We start from the raw sequence: 25566 nt of genomic DNA, 5'->3' as shown, positions 1-25566 counted from the left end.
AGGATAGAGTACAAAGCAGGTTCATTCTGGCTGAAATCTGCACATTTAGGAGGTATCTTCTATGCATATTCACATTTTTTATTTCTGCAAGCCTTAGGTAATGGCTTTTATCACACTAATTTCATTAGTGTGATAAAAACACTTCAGACAAAGCGTAGGCCAAAACACATTTCTTTCTAGGACTTTCCATAAGAACCTTTTCTACCATTTTGTAGATGAGTTGCATGGTGATATTGACAAATTTTAAAATAATCTCGTTGAGAAGTAAGTTCCCCAAGCCACAACTTTTGTATACCAGTCTGTACTGTTTTGTAGGCAGAACTTAAGACAACAACAAATTGAGTACAGAATTCTGAATTAACTTTGATAAAAAGTAAATCTAGAACATTAAAACACTCAATGTTTATTCCAATATTTTCAGGTGGAGAATAAAACTTCACACACACAAAGTCTTTGCTGTGATTATTTCACATTTCACTGATTTGCCAGATTATTTTTTTTTTTTTTTAATCTGCAGTTACAGTTTGTTATTCTGTAAGTTTCCTGTTTCTTTTAATTCCTACACTGGAATTCAAGTATTAAAAAAGTTATAATGGCCATGCTGCAACAGATCAAAGGCCTGTCTAGCCTAGCAAGTGTAAATGGCAGATTATAAGAACGTAAAAGCTAGACAAGAATATGATACTTTCTCTTACAGCACTCTTCTAACTTCCAACCACTTTAATCTGAAGAACTGCCAGAGTTGAATATACTTTCTGTCTATTTAGTAGCTCTCAACAGATCTCCATGAACTTACACTTCAATTGAAATTATGGTTGGCCAGAATGCCAGTAATTACCATGGAAGTCTACAGAGTACTACCTGGATCTTCTAAAATTGCTCACATGGAGGTGTTTAGTAGTTATTTTTGTTACAGGAACTACCTGTTAACATACTGAGAAATCCAGGAGTAGTTGAATTTACTCTGACATTATTATCTATGAATTTGTTCTTACTTCCTCCTCACTTCATAAAAAGCTGGATATGTAAACTGAACTGCTTCACTAGTGAAGTCTCTAGGTCTTTTCTTGCCTCCTTTGACAGATATATATTTTATTCCTCTTATCTGTTTCATCTTGTTATAAGGCCTGGAAGATGTGGCTGAGAACATGCTTCTTTAGTCCCTAGCGTTTCTGACTCTGCTCATTTCTGGACCAGCATAGAGTCACTTTTAGTATAGGACTCTGACTATCTTTCAAAATGGGTAATATGATCATAAGAAATCTTTAAGCAGATATCTCTTAATTTCATAAAGTTTGGCAGTTAATGTGAAGTCCCCTGAATTGTTCAGAACCTACTCCTTAACGTGAAGAAAAATCTATTGGACATTAACTTTTTCTTCTCTGGATTTTTGGGAAGTATGTGAGAAGAAATTATCTTTATAGGATGGCAAAATTTAGATTAATTTTCCTGGCTGGTTATCTTTTGTTGTGGGAGTTAAAATTAAATTGTTGGTTTATAATTAATACATGATTGCTTGTTAACTATATGACAGGGATGCCTAGAGCTTGAGATAAGAGCTTTTGAATATTATGTAAAAATCAAAACCAAACAAACTAATCAAATTAAACAAAACCAAGGAAATAAGGCCATTGCAAGGAATGAAAGCAAAACAAGGTTTATTTCCTCCAAAACTAGCTTCTAGTTTATGTGGAAGTTAATTTTTCCTTCTTTTAAATATGAAACCTGAGAGTTACTAATATGTGAATCAAAAGCCAGGAACCAAAGCTAACCTCATATTTTAACTTGGGGATATTTTCAAGATTTCTGTTAGAGACCACAGGGAGATTACCTCAGAATATCTGACTAGATTTAATTTATTTGGCTGCTTAGTATTGGTAAGCCACAGTGCTCTGATCTGCTGTAGCAGAAAGGCAATGATCAGGCAGGGCACTGGTAGTGCTCTTAATAAAACCTCAAGAGATTTTCTTGTTTTGCCAGGTCTGTTGGGAAATGCTGACTCATTCAGGGCAAGCTACTTCTCTGGGTGTCTCAGGCTTCCCTAGCTATGAGATAGGACTAATAATATTAGAGGTGGCAGATCTGTTTTAAAAAATACTATGTTCACAAGAAATATGCAGATTCAGGGGACTCAAACTCCTCACCAGCTGCATCTCAGACAGAAAAATATTTTATATTATAAAACATAAAGCAGTACATTATGAAAAACCCCATTATAACTTGACGATTGATTGCAATCCAAAATAAAGAAGGCATAGCATGCCTATATTTACAATGAAATGGTAAATTCCAGTTTTACACAAAATTTAATTGCTTTTGCTTTATTCTGATGTTAGAGGTCACTCAGCTCCTCTTCCTTTGATTTTTGGTTCAGCAATTAAACAAAACCAATTATTTTGTGAAGGAAGTAAATACTGAGATTTTTTAAAATGCTAATTTACATAGGAAAATAGTGTATTACTGTTACTGCCTCTGACTGAACTGGAGTTGGAAACAGACTTTATGGCATGGATGTGGGAGAGTGGGGAATGAAATGTCCCCATGTCAGCAGGGTTCTTTATCTCCCCAGTATACAACATTTCAGGTTAGAAGAGTCTCAAGGCTTAAGTAGACTTTTCACTAAAACTTAGCAGAAGGCTTTGGTTGCAGGAAGTTTAGAAATATTAGGTCTTTTTTTTTTAGAATGTGAGTTGACCTTTTAAGCATGCAGGGCTTTGAGGACTCCCACATAGGAAAATATGTAAAGGATAAGATGGCAGCCCAAGTAAGAAGGGATATTCACTGATTAACAACTTGAAATGTATTGTCATATTGCTAACTACTCATTTATTAGTTTCCGTGCAGTAGCATTTGCAGAGATTGAAATGAGTTATTGAAGAAATAACATTGCATGAATTAAATCCTGAAATCCTATTCAATTTTATGCAGACAGAACTCGTACACCCCCATGATTTTTATACCGTATCTGCACTTCGTCAGCAATAGATTTGCCATATCTGTTGATAATAGCTTTTTATTAAGTTTGGAGTTGTCATTGTTCTAGAAGTATGTATTACTCATTAGGTATCTTTGAACTGCTAAACTGCTTTTTATCTCATATCTTAATTTAAAAATTCTTTGAACATGTTCAGTTATTTACTTTTATCCAGCAAGGGAAACATTTCTTACACAAAGTAAAATGTTCTTATAAATATCCATTAATTTCCTTGGAGAATCGTGGTTGCTCACAAACTTCTGTTCCTTTGATTTTCTCCTTGTATGATTTAGTGTATGCTTCTTTCTTCACTATTAAAAATTATCATTGTAGTTGGAACCATTAGAATATATTTCTATGTGGCAATAGGAAATGTTTTCTACTTTTTTTCAGGACTTAAGTTCATTTATTGCATTGCTTAATATTTAGAAGGCAGTAGCAGCTCTGAGTAATCATTACAAATCAATTGATAACATTACACAGTAGGTTTTTGGAGTGTGGAAGTGAACTCCATCAAAGAAGGGTGATAAATCAATAAAAGTCTATAGTTGTTTACTGAGATTTTTAGTATTATCTCACTGCAAATATCTAGTACATCAATTTCTAACTACAATGACAAATTAATATAATGTAAATTTGTGGACACTTAATTTCAGTGTCAGATTACAAAGAAAAACAGTGATGTCTGATATCTATAAAGGCAAAATCACAAGTGCAAAACGTACTTAGTGTAACCATACTGAGTGCAATTTATACTTATTGACTGTTTCATACCGAAACATAAAAATGAGTTAGGTGGACAAGAAGAGCAGTACAAGACAGGTGGAAAAACATTGAAAAAGAATCCAGAATAATTTTTCTAAGATACCAGAGAAAAATTTTAGAACATCACACTGTAGCCAGTCCAGTTAATTTACAATTGTGGACACTTATTGAGAGGAACAGTAATGGATAAGCTGAGGAATAATATCTAAGTCCTTCTGACCTCTCAGCAGAATCCCATGACTATTTCTGAGATATCAGGAATTCACTTGATAATATACAGACATCCCATTCTGAGCCAGTCACCGTAGACTCCTTTTGTAACCAATAAAAATCCGATTGATTAGACTCAGTGAAGCTTTAGGCACAATTCATAACATTTTTGGATGACTTTCAAAATAAGTCTACCAAATTGTGCCTATTTCCACTTTGGGTGGTAAGAATGAGCTTAGCATGCCCATCTCAAAAGTTAGATGAATCCAGCTACCTTACTGTCTGGGCTTTCCTCCAAAGTCTACTATTTGTTTCTTAGGGAGCATAGTACTAAGCCACAGATATAATCAACAAGAGCATTTTCATTGACTTTTGAGACATTGTGAAGTTGCTACAGCCCATAATCTTAAACTAACCTTAAATCTAACAGTTATGTACACTTTTGTATTACCCATCCCAGTTTAAGTATTAACAACTGTCTCTTTCTAGGAGGCTCTGAGTCTGGGTAGGGCTGACAAAAATTTTAGTACCTGAGAACCGGGGAACAAGTGTGATTATTAAGGACATCTTTAGGGAAATACAGTAAAGAACAACAGTCTTTAAACCTTTGGTAAAATATATTAACTTTCAGTCATCAACAAATATAGTCAAAATTTATTCTAGGATTTGTTTGATTAGTGTCATACTCAGAGTGCTGCAAACACTAAGTGCAAATACCTTCGTATTTGTGGCAAATATGAATTGTCCTTCATGTTATAAATGCACATCCTATGTCTAGTTTCCATTTGTTTAATATTAATATCCAACAATGGAAGTAACATAACTTGCATCATTGCCATTTAATTGAAAGGGAAGATGTTATCTGAGACTTGAAACAAACAATGCAGAATTAAAGCTTAGATCTTTCTCTTTATTAAAGCCGAAGCATTTCTAAATTAAGTATTTTTATTGTAATGCTATTGTATTTACACATATTGACACTTTCACTATTGTCTAGTTATCCATACAGATACATTACCATGAAAATCTAAGTTTCCCCTATTAAAGACTATAAGGAGAGCAGATATATGTATCAACAAATATGTACACCGCTGTGTTCAAAGGCCTCTTTGAAGATAAAAGGTTATTTTATATGATTTCTATAGTTCATTATTGGCATGACCATTTCCATGATACACTAAGCTGATTTTTTGATATTTTTTTCTTTATTGGACATCCCTATATATTTAATTAATTAAAAAAATTGCTTTTTAACTTTGCTAAAGAGGATTCAAGAATGTTGAGAAAATTATGTGATTAATTTAGTCACAGGTACACTTTTTGTTTGGCAGAAAAGAGGTCATTTATGTATTTACCTGTTGAGTAATCTCTTTCCTTAACTTGCTAAATTAGGAAGCCTTGATGTTTATATATTTTGCAGAAAATATGGGTAGGTGTTCCATTGTCTCAGAAAGACCTTATTAGTGTTAAGATATGGCTCTTTTTTTTTTTTCTCTGAATTTCAAAGGTTTGTTCAAATACCTTAACGTATTAATTGTAACATATTTTAGAAGGGTAATAGGAAAAATATCATATTAAAGAAAGAAGTATTTTGTAAAATTAAATACAGAGCTTTCACTGATCCATTTTGAAAAATGCTTAACATTTTTGGTTGTGGACTCTAGATCTTATTGTTTTGAAAGGAGTAGCACTTAGTGAAATCTGTATGCAATTGTCCTCTTTACTGGCATCTCATATCCTGTTACTTATGACAGGTCTGGCATGAGACTGATGACACTGAAGCATCCTAAGTTTTGCAGGACTGTAGTTTCCTATTAATGTGTGATGTTTGCCAGGTACAATGGCCCATACCGGTTGCCTAAGAATATAATTTTACCTGTGTTTAATAGCAAAAACTTTGAAAATCTGCCTTTCTATCTTATTGGGGAAAAAAAATCTCAACAAACAAACAAATAAACAAAGCACAAGAAAAGAGAAAGACAATCTTTGGAACTTGTTTTTCAACCTTTGATCTTAAAACTAAATGCATAAACTCATAATCAAAGTCTTGGGTATTCCAGCTAGTTGGAAGACAATGTTTATTCTTTTGGATAGAGGACATCAGCTTACCAAAAGTGAAGCAATTTGTGAAAAAGTTTGTCTTGCAACAATTTAGAAACATATATTATGAAAAAGCCCCAAACAGGATTCCAACATTTTTAAACTAGAAATTTAGTTTTACTCTTAACATGGAAAGTTGGAAAGTTAAAAAAAAAATAGAATAAGGAGCTTCTGTAATGCTGTATCAAATTAGAAATAGCCACACTAAAAAACTTACCACCTTGAGCCATACTGCAAATGTATCATGCTTTTGGTTTGTTTTCTACTGAGACTTTACACCTTATCTACAAGAGGGATTTTTTATTTTAATTTTCAGACCTTGAAAAATTAAAAAGCAGCTCTGCAGCGTTTGTATGAGGGTCTACTGAACACAATTTGCTAAAGGGAATGAAACCCATAATGCCTACTGCCTAAAAGTTGGAAAGTTATTTAAAACTGAATATCCGTCAAGAGATATTTCTTAAAAACTGTAATTCTGGGGAACAATATTATCAATTCATATTCTAAGAAATCACTGTCAAATCCTCTGTATCATAGTAAAGAGGGATGTATTCAGCTTTCAGAAGAGAAGCATGAAAACTTCACAGTTATCTAATATCTCAAGAATCTTTAGAGTTCTGGAAAACATTATTTTATTTCATATTGTTATTTAAATTTTCAGGCTGGCATAATGGTCTAGACAGCTGCCACATAGTCAGAAATAAATAAAGCAAACAAAAAAAGAGATTAATAAGACTGCTTGCTTTTTTTTTTTTTGGTGATGTTCTTTGAGTTTGGGATAAAAATGAGAATATTGCTTTTCTTACATTACTTGTAACTAGAGAGAGCTCTAAATGAGAATTCAGGGCCTTCTTTCCCAAAAATTGTAAGAAGTTGGACTGAAATGTGAACCTTGTAGCTGCCCCATCAGTACTAAGGTATATCCAGTTAGACTGCTGTATGCTATCCACCATGTGACATAGCCTTAAAAAACTTCAGTTTTTTATTGAAAATGCATAGGTGGTTTGTCTTCCTCTTACATTTTCCACCTCTGCTCTAGTGGGATTGAACCTCTTTCGGCTTGTTGTTGCTATTCTGGGAAGTCTGTCTGAAGGAATATGATTTGCCTACTGCTCTGTGCTGCTGCTGTTCACAATCATCCTGTTCAAAGCCATTCCTGACACTGTTGAGCATTTCTGCATTGTGTGTTTATAAGTCTGTCTTTGTTAGTGAAACACCTATGGAATGCTGTGGTATGTAAGGAAGAGCAGACCTGGAGATAATTTCAGCCAATCAACCCTCACTACTGAGGGTTTTGACAAGGAGGAGTGAAGCCTTGCAGGTTATAATTTTTTTTTCAAGAAGAGAATAAAGACTGGAGCTAATCTATTATTTGTTTTTATTGTTGTATTTATATTCTTATTTGCTTGTAGCTACTCAGAGTGAATGAATCAAGTCATTTTAGGCCTTGATTTTGCAACACATATGTGCTTGGATGACATTACAAATTCCTACATGCTGAAAAAAATATTTACACAAATACAATCTATGAATTTTTGTTTTGAATTTATGATACAATATGATACTTCTTAAAGTATCTCCTTAAAGAGGAGATTAACAAGTGAAACTAATAACATGAAAAAAAAATTACATACTACTCCTACTTGCCTAAATAGAGAACAATACTACAAAAAGGATGACTGTATTATCTAGAATTTGATACAGTCTGCAAGTTATTAAATATTTTTTTATTTTTCACTTCATTTATTGATCTTTGAGGATCTATTTCCCACTCTGTTCTCCATTCCATTTGTCTGTGATTAATTCCAAGTCATGTTTTCTTTACTTATTTTTTTTATAAGAATAAATGGTCTAAATCACTGGTTTAAATCCATATCTTAAATTATAATTAAATTGTCCTTTTTTTTTTTTTTTGTAATTGTCCTGTTCTCTGTCCAATCCTTTTTATTTATTGGAAATAAAAGCAATATTCATGAGAAACATTTCAGTGAAAGAGGTTAAAATCTCAGTGATATTAACTCTATGTAAATCACAAGGTTTATCTTATCTTACATTACATTTCCTAGGAAAACCTGAAGCTGTTTGTCTGAAAATATAAGTACTCTGGAGATGTCCACAAATTATGTAATCTGTATAACACATTTGCAATAAAATTTCTGTGGATTAAACCACATGGTAGGTTAGTCTTTGCTGATTTTGATTTCTAATTTTACATTGAATGAAAGAATACACAATGTTGATTGATTGCTATGTAATCACATTGACTAGTATTCAATTCATAATGTTGACAACTAGTCTGAACTAGGTGGCCACTTTAGGAAGAAATGAACCATCCTCAGATTAAAGTCCTTGGCCCTCTTTCTCAGCCAGAGTGGCAGCCAAGGTAGCAAACTTTCTCTACACACATAACTTGCAATTGGATAATGCTGAAGTAGCAGAATCAAAACTGTTAAAATTTCTATACAACAGCGTAACAAATTTTAAACAAAACCCAACAAATTAAAATATATAAATGCCTGAAAAAGGACTGTTGAAAAGGTAATTGTGATGACATCTTTAACATACCCCTGCCAGGATGACAATTCCATCTTGTGGCACCATTTGCAGTTTCAAAACTTGCTTTTGTTACATATAGGAATATAAAGAAGTTCTTTTCAAACTTTTAAAAATGCTTGAGTTTTTGTATGTGGAAAATACATGTAAGCATGCTTTTTTAAAGGGTCTGATCAAGGTGCTCATGCATCCCAATCCATAAATTCAATTGTTTAGGATCAAAAGTGTCTTTCACAGACAGAATATTCCTAAGAAACTATCAAAATAATATATTAGCAATGTAGTAGAAGAGGACTTCTTTTGCTCCAAAATTCACATTTGGAGAAAAAAAAAATCAGACAGTTCTAGCCATAGAGTATTTTAGAATGACTGACCCTTCAGATGAACATGACCTGTGATATCGTTCTGGATCAGTATTCTAGCTGATACATTAAAGAAGATGATAATGAAAGATGTGTTACAGATCATCAGTTTGGACGACAGAACAATATGAGCAGCTCTTTAAATTTCCATCTGTATTACATACTATATATTTTATATCTAGTTATTTATCTAGTTATATATGATATATTTTATCCCAGATAGCTCAAATGCTAAGCCTCTATTATCTGTTGAAACTATATTTGAATTTTCTAAAAAATAAAAAAAAAAAGTGTAGCAATACCAATTTAAACACTAGAAGGTCTCGTTGATTGCTGCACTAAAAATGATGGTTTGCTTGGATGCTAGTTTATTATGTTAAGTGAAAAATGCAGCATACTCCCAGCCTATAATAAATGTCTTGCTACCATAAAAGGGTCAGTTTCCTGATGCTGAAACCCATCAGCTACAAAATTGGGTGGGAAAAATGTTAATGATAATGGAGAAAGAAAACACATTTTATTAGATGCCACCCACCCCTCATAAAACACACAATTTTGCTTTCACAGAAGATGGCTCTTTTATTTTAAAAGCCATCTCTTGTTAAGAGAGAAAGCAGTCATTAAAAACCTAACAAAAATAACAAATGGGAAAATATCTGGGAGTATAAGTAAGCTGAAAATCCTCATGAAAACCAGTCTATGGTCAGGATCTATTTCCTTTATGAAGGACATGGGTACAGTATAGACAGGCAAAATTCTAACAGTTTTATCACCATTAGCATAGATAAAGCTGATATTTACAATAATTCAGAACAGTCTTATACAGTCAAAATAAATTTCCACTTAGTATTTGGAAAGAAGAGCAGATACAGTAGTTACTAAGGGGTTAATTGAGGAACAGCAACTTGCAACAACACTTATAACATAAAAACCAAAGATTACTAGAAGTGAAAACTACTGAAATGTCTGTCAGTGAGTCTGATGAGCTCTCTAAAACCATAAGTACTACTTATTGTCATCAAGCAGCAAGCTAGTAAGTTGTGTAAGGCCCAATGGAACAACTGAAAAAATCTATACCTCTACTTGAACACAAATACAGATCTGGATTATGTAATTAATTTTAGGATGGTGGTTTTGGCTGGGATAGAGCTGATTTTCTTCTCAGTAGCTGCTGTGCTTTGGATTTAGTATGTGATTTGGTATGCGAAGAATATTGATAATACACTGATGTTATTAGTTGTTGCTAAAGATGCCAAGGTCACTGTCCAGCTTCCCAGGTTTCACTAATGTGCAGGTGCAGGAAGCTGGGAGGAATATAACCAGTACAGTTGACCCAAACTGGCCAAAAAAATATTCCATGTCATAACCGTCACGCTCAGTATATAAGTGGGGGTTGGCTGCTGAGCTGCCTCACTTTTTTTTTTTCTCTCATTGTTCAGAATCATTCTGGGATTTTTTTTCCAGGTTTTTGTCCCATGATGACTGCTTAGGATGGGCTGTATTGGTCATCAAGTCGTTAGGTATGTAAGAAATTATGCATAATTCATTTTGTATATTATTATTATCATCATCATCATCATCATAATCATTATTATAATAATCATTATTATTATTTCCTTTGCTATCCTAGTAAACTGTCTTTATGTAAACCCCTGAGTTTTCTTTCTTCCCAGTTCTCTTCCCCATCCCCTGGTGAGGGGGCAGGTGAGCGAGTGGCTGCATGATATGATTGGTGTTAAACCACAACAGGCGGTTACCAACAACCAAACAATGCTGAAAGTGAAACGAGAAGCAATAAATGCAGAACTAAAGGAACATAAGCAAATTGACTCTCAACAGTGTAGTTTTATGGCCAAGAGGTGAGTAACAAACCCAATACATTTTTAATAAGAAATTACGGGTTTGGTTGATAAGTGCATTTAGGGGAAGTTTATGTAGTACTTTGATCGAAAATACAAGCACAATTAAAAAGAAAATAAATGTTACATAAATTAAATTAATTAAAAAATAACATAAATTAAAAATGTTTAAAAATGGGAAAATTATTTTATAGACAGGAAGCATGACATTATAGGTCTAATATTGGTTTGAATTATTCTTGTAATTTATTGATGATTTGTGAAAAAATCAAATCACTGCTTACAATATTTTCAGATCATATTTAAATGTGGTGTTTGTGGGCATAAATAGTTTAATCAGATTTTACCTTTTTTTTTTTTTCTATTTGTAACCTTCCCACATCAGCAAAGAACAGCTTCAGGGGCACGAGACACTGTAATCCTGGAAAACACCTTTGTTCTTGAAGTTTATGCACAACACACAGTATCTTTGTCTGTTGCCAATGTAGGCAGTCATGCTTATGCTCCTTCTGCACCATTTTCTCATTATAGTTCTGTAGAGTTTAAAATTAAAATATATTACTATCATAAGATTTTAAAACTGTGAGTGATGCAGGCCTTGTGAATAGCAGAGAATTAACTCGGGTAAATAACATATACTGTGAGCTCTAAGTAAAGGCACTGCATAGTTCACCAAACAGCCAAAGTAACATAACAGTAACAAATTGTGACTCAGGAAATCACAGTTTGATGTTTATTTTGTCAGAAAGAAAGGGAGTTATAGAGCTTTTGCCTCCATGCTAGTTTAATTGTGACAGCCACAGCCTGTGAGACGAGAATTATTCTCTGCATTTACAGGCTACTACGGTAGGAGAGGAGAAGCATTGTTGTAGCATGAGTATTCAACACCTGAAGAAGCAGACTGTGAATTATGATCTGTCCATCAGTAAATTCCCATTTTTCTGATAGAGTGATTTGAGGAGGAGACAACATCATCTGCTAGAATGAAAAAAGATGTCACTGTTACAGTGAACTTCAGGACCTGCAGCTTGCTGTCCCTGAATCTCTTTTTAGGTAAGAAACAAAAGACATTTTAACTTACACAGCAACTGATGCAGTTCCTATATTCAGTCTAGGTCTCTCTCTTATTGATTTTAGATGCACAATTTTTAACTATTGAAAGTCAGAATGTCTGCTATATCATACCTTCTTCTGAGAGTCAGGAATTCAAGCCCTGATATGTCTTTTCTGTAGTAGTTTGGATTATTTGATAAATCAGTTCATTTTCCCCTGTCTCACTTCTTATTTGCTTATCATGCCTAAATCTCTTATCATAGTATTGTAAAAATATGTTTCTGCACAAAGATTATGAATAAGTTCCAGATCCTCAAAAGCAATATAGGTGCTAAAATTTCAGAGGCTTATAGGAGATGAGATTTTATATTTTTATTTAATTTTAATTGGTTTCTATGAGTCTGAGTAATGCTAAATTTATCTATCAGCTACTAGTTATCAGTTTTCAGTTCCTTGGAAGGCTATAATGCCACTGAAATACAGTTCTTAATGTGTTTATGTAGAATTGTCTTCAAATTTATGCCCTATAAACAGGCATAACCATTTCAGTTTAACAATTGCTTTAATCAGTATTTCAGAATGACAACTTAGAATTATCCTATTAACTTTGTTATTGCAGCATTTATAGACTTTGCAATAGACAGCCATTTGGATGCTACCACTGTATAACTTAATTTGAAGAAAAGAGTGAAAGGAGATAAATGCACAACTGTAGTTTGTGGTGCAAGAATGTCCTTTTATATCTTACAAATGTCAATATTTGTAGGTCATTGCTTAATAATGCTGCTAGTTGGAGAATGTCATATGATCTACTGGTGTTCTTGAACATGTTGCTATACCACTATTGACCATAAGAAAGATGATACTCTTTTATGGTAATAAAATTTTAAATCTTCATTTTTCAACTAAATAAAACTGTTCTGTAAATTCAGAAGAGCCAGAAAGATATTTTTTCCATCACATCTTCCTGACAACCTTTATACAGCTATCTCATCAGCCTTTCTTGGCTATAAAAGCACAGCATCAACAAGGAAACAAGAATACACTGGTCTTGTGATACACCTTATCAAAATGTAAGATATCAATGTAAAGAAATGACAACCTAAACAGATCCTTTAAGTAAATACATTTCAGTAGTATCTTTAAGGACTGTTATTTGGTGGCTTTTGCCTGAGAAAATGAGTGGTACCATAGTTTAAGGATCTGTATACATGGTTGCACTTTGAAAATCCAGCCAACAGAGGAAATGCCTTTTTAGCTAAAATGAAAGCTAGTTGAACTGCCACAGACAATTAACTTTTAAGACTTTGATCCTTTCTCTCTGCTGTCTTTCTCACTGGTCTTACCCTTTCACATAATATATTTAACAAGAATTTTTCAATAAATTTGGTATTTTTAAAAGCAGTGTTTTTGTGGCAAATGTCTTTAGTCCCACTCACACACCAAACAAAGCATAGTACATAACTGCCAGGGGCAATGAAGACAAAGTTATTTCCAACAGAGAATGAAAAAAGTGTAATTCATAGTCAGAGTGGTCTTACCTCTCAGTTGTTCTGCTTTCAGGACTGTAATACATGAGCTGATGTTAACTTGCTTGTATTTCAGTTCAGTGCCATCATGCGTGTAGATGCCACCTTGCATAACTTATTTGGAACTCAAGTTGCCTATTCACCTTTAATTTGGTCCCTTTATGTAAGTTCATGATGATTCTATGTAACCACATCATCGAATATTTATTATGCTATTTCTGAATTCCTTTTGCCAGAGACTTGTCAGGTTCCCACCTTTCGATCCCATCCTTCAGTTAGACTGTACCTCGCAACCTTGTTTACTTTCTTCCCCATTTTCCTGTCTGCTTCCCTTCTGGCCTCCCCAGTTCTTTCCCATCTCTGTCTTCTACTAGATCTGTCAGCTGCACTTTCAACATTCAGAGCAAATGGTTTTCTCTGCTATGAATGGGAAGTGAAGCATCAGTTCTTAATTCTGGTGATTGGTCCAGTATGAGTTTGTGCAGGATTTACACAGAAAAAGTTATGAGTCTGAGACCAAAACATACAGTAACAGTTTCACTTGAGTGAGAATCTTCAAAGGTACTAGCTTCAGGATTTTAACATGTGCCAATAGGATTTTTTTTTTAACTCTAAATGGAAGTGAATTCATCAAACTAAGGTGTATTTCCCTGGAGAAAGCAAATGGCAAAATGTTGAGACATAGTTACCTTCATTGATCATCAGGATGTAATAGTTAACCAAATGAAAATACAAAGCCATATGAAGAAAATAAGAGACAGAAATATGTCTCTGGAAGTACTGCAGCATTCACGGAAAATTACTGAGTTCATAAACCTATTGAGTCTATTGTTATTGAAATATGTCAACAGGCAAATTTTGTTCTTCTTTTTACACTGTAAATCTGAATGAATCACTCCAATTTTGATGTTGCTGCTCAACTGTTTTGTAAGTGAAAGCAGAGCCTTCTCCTTTCTTATAAAATTAAGATGAACGTTGTCAGAGAGAAAGCAAATACTAAATTTTCTAGAACAATCATGTTATGCCAATGTATGTTATGCCAACCTGTGTTATATTTGGCTTCGAATCCCAGAAGATAGCCACTCTTATTTGACATGAAACTTATCGTCTTCGGATTTTTCTTAGCAGATTGCAAGAAACAACTCTTCTAGTCAGGTCATTACATTTTGAATAAACGAAGGCTCAAATAGTTAATTACAATGATAGTTTTCATAAAAGAGAAAGAATCAGTAAAATTCTATCTCTTAATTGAATCACTAAACAGTGAAAATCTCAGTAAGAATAGACAAACATTTTTTGAACCTTAACCCTAACATTATGAAGAAAAAGGTCTTTTACATAGCACATTCAAGAACTAGGAACACAAAGCACATTACCAGACTAAGGCATTCTCTGGCTGAACAGTGAATGTACAAAATTAATGTCAGTGTGGTCAGTTGAATTGTATCTGTATCTTGAAAAAAAATGTACCTGCAAAATCTGTAGTGACAATTACAGTTTTAGATAGATTACCTAACTCATTTCACTTAGAACAAATAATGGTCTGTGTGATCAGTATGGAGAATCTCAGGTCTTTCTGAGGCAGATAAGGACAATCATCGTTGCTAAAATTCTGATAATTAGGTATAAAAAACAAGAGGAAGGATAACATATTTGTGTTTATTTGCAACAGATATGACTTAGTTCTTAACAGCAGTACATCTCAGATATAAGTGAAGAATATGGCACATATAGTAAGGGCACCAACAGTCTCTTTGGATCAGTTGTCCTGATCCAAAATTTGCTTAAAGCATCTCAGTTACCTGAGACTTCACTACAGTCATTCTGCTACAAAATATTTGCTCAGATATGAGGAGAGGCTGATGGATTTTATATGTGTATTAAAAGCTAGAAGAATCAGTAATTATAAAAAAAAAAAGTGAATGTTTAATGTATTAACAGCCAGGCATATCCTGTGCTCTTCATATTTTGGAAACATCTCAAATACTGCTTTTACCAAGACACTGCTCCTAAATTTGAATCTTGTTATCCATTTTAATGCACTGAAAATGTGAATGATGTCTTTTGCATTTTTAATATTTGGAGTTCCTTTCCACATCCATCTAAAATATAGTCTTGATAATACCCATGCCAAACCCCCCTATTGCAGACTGTACCTCAAAAATCCTTTTGAAGAGAGTTTTAATAAATGATAATGTTTGAATGCTTCCAGTTAGACTTGTTTGTAGCTCTTGGTCTGACCTAAAACAACGTAAACTAGAAATTTAGAATGATGAAGTATGACTAAATGACTAAGATACCTAGAAGTTGATCACTATTGCTCTTAATATGCATGGTCGGGCTGTGCTGTAGAGTTCAACCGCCAGCTGGACATGTAGAGAGGTAGATATGTCCCATATAGTCTCGAAAAAGAGGGATGCGCTTCTATGGTCATCTGAAAAACCCTTACATCAAACTAGTTAAATACAGCTAACAAAGATGAAACACTGAATACAGGTAATGTCCTATTTTTTTTTCCTTTTCCATGACTAATTGAAAAGAAAAATTAAAAATTATAAATGTATTTTTGAAAGGTCTAACGGTATGTGTTAGGAGACCTTTGAATAGTTACTGCATCAAGATCCTAAAAAAATGCAGGCACTACTTCATTTTGTACTCCAGTTCCCCACAGGCAGGTGTACTAAAGGAGTGGTACAGCATTAATTTAAATAGAACTAAAAGGTGGCTCCTAGGTCACTGGGAGAATTTTTTCTTTGGGATATATTTTGGGTGTAGACAATAACTCTCACTTAAAGATATTTGTTTATCTTGTGGATATCAACAACTGAACTAGTTTGCTAGAGTCCTTTTGCAGTCAGTGGAGATTCAGTTACTTATTTCAGGTATCTCTTTTAACATAAAATGAACTGCATCCTAGTAGTTGGCTATGAAGGAACAAATAAGCAGGTGAATAACTGAGGGTTAGTGAATATTACAGAATGAACACATGAATTACCCAGTTAAGGCCAGATGTTTATGACCATAAATCCTATTTTGGATATAATCCTGAAACACTTCAGGTGGTGGTTTTATGATGAAAAGGAAGCCACAGAACAACATCTGCATCATAGAGAGATCAAAACACAATGAAATATGACTGATGGTTTCCAAATATGGTCAACAATTTGGTTTTTTTTTAGAGTTCTTTCTTTTCAATCAAAAACAAACTTCAAATTATAATCCAGTTACTGAGATAATTTATCATATTGACAGTAATATTTTTTACCCACATAAGCAGGAGAAAATGAGGACTGCTGCCCTTTTTATGTCTTTTTGGCTTCATCTCTCTTGCTGTGTTCAATTAACTGCTGTTGGCATTTTTTTTTTTTTTTTTTTTTTAATTTCATGCCCTGCAAAGAAAAATCACACTTCATTTCCTGTTCATGTGGAGGGGATAAAGTCCATCTCCATACTCACTTTTATCCTAACTGTTCTATAATCTTTCAGTTAGGGCATTCTTCTGAAAAAAGAAAAGGGAGATAACTTCCTATAGTCTCAAAGAGATAAAAACTTGATTTCAAGTTTCTCATATTCTTGGTCCATGGAAGGAGATCTAAGAATTAATTTATTAAGTAAAAACACATCTCCTCTCTAAATCCAGTTTCTTTCCTCCCAACTTCTCTCCTTTTCTCTTCTCCCTCTTCTTCCCCAAAGGAAATCTGCTTAAAGCAATTTCATAAATTTGGGTCAAATCCAGTTTGTGGATGAAAAAGACAGTAGTTCTTCATAAAGTTGTTTACAAAAAAATTTTTTTGGCTGTTTGAAAATGATACCATAATTTGGCTTCATATTTATACGTAAGGTAAAGACTGAAACAATTAATGATTCCATTCTTAATTTTATTACATATAATTCTACCCCTAATTCTTGACAGTGTAAATTAATTAAGGCAGATCATCACACTAAAGTGGCTATACTGATTCTAATATCTAAACTGTCTTTTTCAAAGATAGCTTGGATTATCTCTGCTTGGCACTCCTCTGTTCTGTGTGAAAGAACACATTTCTCTCAAATCTACTGGACACTGCAGAAATAAAGCTGCTACATGACTCAAATAAAAATAAAATTATTATATCTCCTCTGAAGACTGGCTAAATATAAGATAAAATGTGGTTTTAGATAGTCATTAATAGTATATTTTTTTCTGCATTGATGAAATTGCTGAAACATATGCTATTAACATGATTTTCAGCAATTGAGCTGGTGTGAATTGTTAGTAAATCAGGCCTGTAATCTTCAAACATACTCCCTAGGCCTTGAATCTAAAACCATCTGGACAGTGTGACAGTGTTCTATTTATTACATACAACTGCTTGGATACTGCCAATGCATAAACAGTAATTAAGCACACAAGCCAACCATGCATGCCAGATTTGCTAGAACTATCCTTTGAGTATCTTAGAGTTTCCATGCCAGTGAGCTTATTGAGGCATTGGCTGGTGATTAAACATTAATGATTTATGGTGTAAGCAGGGTTCATTTACTGCTTACTGAAATATGCTTTACAGTATCTTTGTGATTTTTAAAGAAATAATACTTTCAAAGATATTTTTCCTGACTTATTTTCTATGCTGTTTTCAGTAAGAATGTGATGTAGAATCTCATAGGATAGTTGTTTGTATGTTTGATTCCCTTGCTGTTGTACACTTTGCAAGCAAGAAAATGAGCTCAACAAATGAGTAGGAATTGGTAGCTGTAACAAAATGTTATTTTTCCTTAGTTTGAGGGAGCTTTCTAAGCATAAATTCCAAAATCCAGTACTGCAGACTCTTAATATTGAACTGTGCATCTATATGGGTGGATTTTTCCACTGGTGTTTTGCTCATCCCAGCTCAGGTCACCTTCCTACGGTCTACGTTTGGGGTCTAATACACTTTTCACAGGGAAAAAAAGAAATTGTTTATATTGGTGTCTGTATAGGGGTCATGAGAAAAGCCTGACACAAACCAGGGACAAAAAGTTCAATTGATCAAGGGAAAATATCCTGTACTGCAAGTGGGAGATAATAAAACACCATCATTAAGGAGCTATTTGTCATTACTCAATGCCAAGGACCATTGTCTAATGTGTCATGTTTATGTGCATAGCAAAAGTTCACTCTAAAGGCAGAAATATTTTTGGTAACCACAACCGTAAGTTTGGAACTGTGCTTGTGATGTTTGCCTTGAAATTCTATGGGACTAAAGACTCATTATTGTACAGTTTCAGCATTTATACCAGTAGATAACTGCTCATGTGTGTCAGTGTCAGATGTTTCCCCCTTCAAAACACCAATCCTGATTCAGTAGTATTTCAAATTTCCCTAGGGGGCTAGGAAAGCTAATTTCAAATTTGCACACCTAATAATGGAAAGAGAGGTATGATTCACAGGCTTGACAACACATGAGAGTGCTTATCAAGGATTCCTGGGTTTTAAATCTTAACTCTGGCATCAGATAGACCTTGGACCTGAAATAAATCCTGAACTGTCCAACTGAGCAAGTATTTTGTAGAGAATCCTTTAATGCATGTTTTGCTAACTTCTGTGGTTGTATTGAGTAAGGTATAGTTTAGTGCCAGTTCCTGATGTATTAGTCTCAGATTTCAGAATCACTGGTATGGAGAGGTTGCTACTATAAAAAAAAAACAAACAACAAAATACCAGGTTTTGTAGAGTTTTTACCCTATTTACAGTCTGAGTCTAGGGATAGAAGCTGACTTTCTGTTTGGATTACCTCCAAGTTTCATTATCCATACAGAAAGATTACAAGAAAAACTGAGCCCTCAAAGCAAGGCGAGATGGCAGCTTTCCACAGTGTGGACAGGCTAACACAAGTTAAGAAACTAAGCCATCCATAGGACTGAACCTGTCAAATAAACACTAGGCTCTGTTGGCTTTCTAAGACATAAAGTCCCAGATGCAAACTGTAGACAGATTCCCGAAACAGCTCAGGAATATTTAGCTGAGAAATTGGAAGCAATACAGGAATGTTAGTGTCATGCCCCAGATAATTATCTCTGCTGAGAGACAAGGGTAAATTAACCTGGAATCAGAATCAAATTAATGCAGTTAATGCTGCTTCTAGGATGCAAGCAAATATTTTCTTTCAGTGCTGCACTTTGCCTCAAATGCACAAGCTCTTTCAGGACTATCTAAGGTAAATTTTATATGGGACACCTTTTCTGCTGCGTAAATTCTGTGAAACTCTACACCTCTGCTAAGAATACATGGCTTTCCTACTGCCTCAGAGTAGGAGGTAAAGAGTGATCTTCTCATATGCTCAGTAGTTCTCTCAATGACACTATTTTACCTATGAGATTAGGAATAAATTTTTTACACTGAGGGTGGTGGAACACTGGAACAGGTTGCCCAGAGAGGTGGTGGATGCCCCATCCCTGGAAACATTCAAGGCCAGGTTGGACTTGGCTCTGAGCAACCTGATCAAGTGGAAGATGTCCCTGCTCCTTGCAGGGGGGTTGGACTAGGTGACCTTTAAAGGTCCCTTCCAACCCTAATGATTCTATGATTCTGTACTGAAAAATGTCTTCATTTTACAGGAACCACTACCAAAGATGGAAGCTGAAACAATTGCCTGAGAGTTTGCTTGTAGATTGATTAGTATAATTTGGTTATATATATATATATTTGGTTATATTTAGTTCTGAACCCCAAGCTGACACCACACCAGAAGGCTATAGATGAAGAACCAGTCTGTGAAGCAAATACTCAACCACAAACACATTGACTGGGAATTGTCAGCTTATTTTCCCCTTCAGGCTTGCACACAGCCCCTGGCTAGCTATCCATTAGCTGTTAGCCACAGGCTACAATCTTGGGTAATTATCTGCCTGGGATTTACTTTGCCTACTGTTTTAGCTAAGTTGAAATATTGTCCTTCTATATTTATGCTATTTAAAGATACTTTTAAACACTGACAATTTTTCTTTTGGGTTTTCTGCAGTTAATATTATCTTTAAAGAAAAAAATATCTGCACAGAGCAGAGAGGTGCAGGATCACTAAGCAAATGGAATTCAATTATGCTGATCTCTATTTAACGTGGTTCTCTCCTTTCTGCCCACCTCATCCTCTGCTGGCAGGCTGTTCAGTAAATATTTTCTCTGCAGGTCCATGAGTCATCCTTGTAATAAGTCACAGCCAGATACTCAGGGATAATTGGGAAGTGGGTCAATGCGCTAGTCTCTTCTCTCTGGGGATCAGGGTTAAAAAATTCACCACAGCACAAGTCTAGTGGTCTGGTACTGTTACCACATGCTTACATCCCTTTGACCATCCTAATCATAAAGAATTTGTTCATCTTATCTAATTGGACTATCCCTTGCTGCAACTTGTGTCCTCATTGACTCCTCTATCACTTGGAAAAGAAAGTTATCATTCGTGCATTCCAGGAACCTCCTGGATTCCTTGTGTCCTGATGTGTTGTCCTTCCAACAGATATCAGGGTGGCTGAATTCCCTCATGAGGACTAGGGCTTGGGAACATGAGGCTGTTCCTACCTGTCTATAGAGAGCCTCATCCTCTCAGTCCTCCTGGTCAGGTGACCTGTAGCAAATCCCTACTGTAATGTCACCTGCCCTTCCTTTAATCCTGACCTATAAGTTCTCTCTCAGTTCCTCATCCATTCCCAGGTGGAGCTCCATGCACTCCAGCTGGCCACTGACACAGAGAGGAACACCCCCTCCTCGTCTCTCCTGCCTGTCCTTTTTAAAGAGCCTTCCATTCCAACTCCCGAGCCATAGGAGCCATTTCACCATGTCTCTGTGATGCCAACAAGGTCATAGCCCTGCAGGCGTGCACACATCTCTAACTCTTCTTGTTTATTCCCCATGCTATATGTGTTAGCATAAAGGCACTTAAGTTGGGCCTCTGATTAAGCCAACTTGCTAAGTGGAGCAGCTGGAATTCCTTTGAGCTGCAGTTTAGGTGCTCTTCTACTTACCTGTGATCCTTTCCAAGGTTCTGGTCACCTGTTGCTGGCACTGGTGCCATCCAGACAGCAGTGAGATGGATTGTGGTTCCCCTCCCAAGGTTTTTCTCTTAAGTAATCCTAAGCCTGCACTGAGTTCCACAGTTGAGATAAAATGAACGGATATGACTTTGTGTTTTGAACTGCTTGCTGGAGTACTCTCTTTCCAAAGGCCTTCTGCACTTTCAGTTCAAATAAAGAAATTATATATAAATAAATAAAAATAATGTGACTTTTATGGTGATGTAAGTAAGAAATGCTTCTTCTGTACAATAACTCTATTATAAAGTTTTAGTGAATGTTGTATGTGTGGTTCAGCTTTAAAATGGTAGAATGAGAACTGTCAGGTCACAGTTTTTCAATCTAGAGACTTTACATGATCCTTCTGGAAATATTTACCAAGAGTCTATAACCTGTAAGTACAAGAAGACTAAAAACTCTGAAGAGTTTTATTTCATAATAGCAGAACAGCATTGAAAAAGAGCATCACAGGTATGTGAGAAAACCAGACAAGTACTTGTTGAGTAGTGTAGGGGACAGGTGAGGTGGAAAATGGATTTAAAAGTCTGTGATACTCATGTTAAAACATGAGTCTAAGGAACTAGGCCAAGGTGAAATGGGGAACCAGGAACAACCGAGAGAAAGTCTATTACTACTGACACTCTCTCCAGGACTAAATGAGTGACTAAACCTGAGCTATCTTTGCTGACATCTTCTTCATATCTCTCCAAAACCTTTTTGTTTATAATCAAGCTCCGTATATCTGATCTTAAAATACAGCCACATGAATGTTGATAGTGCCTTTAAAACCAAAATATTTTTATTTCCTTTAATCATTTACTAATATGCAAAAGGACAGATTTGAAATGCATTTCAGATTTTCCAGCACACACCGAAAAACTGCAGTGAGGGCTACAGTGCTCAGGCATTTGTTATTTAAAGAGGATTTTAAAATGTGTGTTTCTCATGACATATATATTGGTTTCACGGAGTATAGAACCTGGAATTGGCTAATCTAGGGTATATGAGGTTCAAAGCAGGCAGAATGATCATATTAATTAATAATTTTTAGCTGTTAGCTATATTCCTACAAATATTGTTATTGTAAGTGTGATGATAACAATCTAAAAACTTATTTTGGTAAAGAACCATAGACCAGCAATGGCTGTGATCTTGAACCTGGGAAGTACTGAGAACCCTTGAACCTGGGAAGTACTGAGAACCCAATAGGCTTCAGAAAGAGATGTGGAAGATCACTCAGAAAAACAAAGCAAGCGAAAGGTGAATGTGATGCAATGCAGTACATGAGCAGTCATTTCACTATTTTGTTCTGTAGAAGAGATTGATTTTGAATGGTTGAAGGTTTACTCTCTTATTTGTTCCTTTTCTTTAACTAGTTTTCCCGCTTCTTTCAATTTTTTTAGGTTGTTTTTCTATTTATTTCTTTTCAACTTTTATTGTTTCTTTCTTTCTCATTTCACTTTTTGTCAATATTTTAAATAATTTTCTTTATTAAAAAACATTAAATAGAAACCAAGAACTCCTCCATTTCTTTTAATGCAATCTTTTAGCTAAGTGGTAGCATGACAAATTAGATTCTACTTGAATTTGTAGAAGGCATACTCAGTAAGGACCGTATTCTTCCATTCTTACTCAAGGTTAGTGTAACCTTTCCTTACATATAATTCCATTCGTGTCTGTGGAGATGTTAATGAAATTTTGCTCAGTTGCATAAAGATAAAGAAGTATCTTTTGCTGATTTTACTTTAAAAAGACTAAAAAAAATCATTAGACCTAATAAAAATCAGCATAAAGGAAAGTATGCACACATATACAAAGAAAAAAAAATGTAGAAATCACTGTTAAAAATAGACAGCTCCAAAATCTACAAATTCTCTAAGTAAAGATCATCAATTATCTTTACTTGGCAAATGAAAGGCAATAACAGTAAAATGCGTATGAGCACCAACTGTGATGTGAAATTTAAGGCTCTAAAACTTCATTAAAATCAGACTGGTAATGATGTACCATATGCACTGGGCTGTGTTTGCCTGAGGATCTCCAACCTGTGGCTCATTTCTTCTGTCACACCACCTCTTCATAAGAATGACTCAGAGTGCTTTGTTGAAGTGCTCAGGGGCTGACAAGCAGGGTAGGTGTTTCAGAAATAATCATTTGCTTCATTATACCCTGGTGGATTATAGACATTTTCTGTTTATAGGAAAATCTTAGGCTTTCATTTCTAAAGTTAACTGAAGATATGAAACAAGGCTGTTAACAAGTATTGTGACAATTTATGCTTTCTGAATAGGCAACTGATTTTTTTTTTTTAATAGCAAATAAAAGGAATTTTTTTTTCAATAGCCTTTTATAGAAAAAAACTGATAATGAATTTGGATAGTACATTTCAGAAGGATTACAGATATGTATTAACCAGGTAAGATAGATAGGTAGACAACATAGGTGAAGGGTTGCGTATTTCATTACCAACTCTTCTGCAATTTAGTCTCCATGTGCTTATTTCATTATTCTGGTACTTTAGTCACTTATTTGTAGCTTACCTTTATAAATTATTCAGGGCCTTTTCCTTTTTCAATACTTTCATATATAGCTCTCATAAATGCCACAGCAAGCTGTGGCTATATGTGGAAAGTAAAATAAGTGCTTTTATATGAACCTTCAGCTTAGTATGATTAAAGATAAAAGAAAGACCATGCCAAAGCAACATTAAGCTAAATTCTTTATAGGTTAAGCAAGATGAATAGTTGGCGGAACTTGAGAGATATTAATTAAGCTGAAATTCATTTGATAACTGGTCATATCCTAGACATTAGAAATTAAACTTCTGAACATATGTAGAAGCACCTCTAAACACTGACGTTTAGCAGAGACGACAAAGTTCTCACAAGAGACAGTCTGGTTAAACTGTCTTCAGCATGTCTGGCAGTCACAAAGATTCAGAAATGCAGACAAAAGTAGTAGTGGTTCCTGGGTTGTCTGGTTGGTTGATTTGCTTTCAACGTAAGAAATCTGCTGACCAGGCTATTTACCAAGAGTGGGAAAACCTGTGTTTAATTCTATTTTCTGAACAAGAAAATGCCTTAGCCACTTCAAGAACAGCCTGGGAAGAGTGCATGCTACTGGCCTTGTAGCACAGTAAGCAGAAAAAAATGGTGACCTTAACAGTTAACAGACTCACTTAGGGAAGTATAAAGCCTTATTGGACATAGGACCATCTATAAGATCACCTTTCCTTTTTCATGTAATAAAATGATGACTGTGACTACATTTTATTTTTGTAGAAATTTTTTCACATGTTTAAAGTATTTTGAATATTATGAAAAGAATTTAAACATCATTTTCACAAGGGTTTTTTTTTCAGGTTGTCTGTGGTACCATTCCAACAAATAAAATCTAACCTTTTACTGAAAAAATGTATTTCAGATTAAACTTTGAAACTTTTGTGATCACTCAGCATAAAAGGGACACATCACCAGTGAATAATAACTCAATGTACAATATAGTGTTACTGATGTCTGACCTTGTACTTTTAAATGAATAACCACTGGGGAAAAAAAAAATCTTGTACTATAGGGTGACAGTAAAGAATTATTGGACTACTTATTTTTCAGTTATAGATTTTCAGCTTTCTAGAAAAATCTTTACTAGAAGGGGCTTATTAAAAGTTACTATCTTTTTCATTCTGAAATATTTTAATTAAGCCTTTGAGTAGCTTCATACTTTGTTATACCTTTCTGCATCAGTTCATAGTTTAGAGAAAACAATGAAGGAACACATAACATTCATATTTTATTAAGAAGTGCATACGAGCAATGGTGGAATGCCTTTTGCAGCATTCATATTTCATCAAGGAGTGCATTCAAGCAGTGGTGGAGTGCCTTTTCCATTTGACTCTTTGGCTAGTTCAAAGTGAACAAGCTGGTGCAAAAAGAAATAAAATAATCAGTAATTAGTATTTATATTTCAACTACATTCACAAAATTTTTAGAAAATGATGAAATTAAGCAAATTCTATTAACGAAAATCAAATTTTCATCGTAGTCCATGCCTGTTTTGTGATTGCTGCCATGGAGTCTAGCATTACCCAGCTGGCTAGAAACCCAGCCAACTAGAAATGTGGAGCTCTGACTGAAGTA

Source organism: Chlamydotis macqueenii, chromosome 2, assembly GCF_036417535.1.
Source record: "Chlamydotis macqueenii isolate bChlMac1 chromosome 2, bChlMac1.mat, whole genome shotgun sequence".
NCBI lineage: Eukaryota > Metazoa > Chordata > Aves > Otidiformes > Otididae > Chlamydotis > Chlamydotis macqueenii.
Note: the sequence above shows the minus strand (reverse complement) of the source record.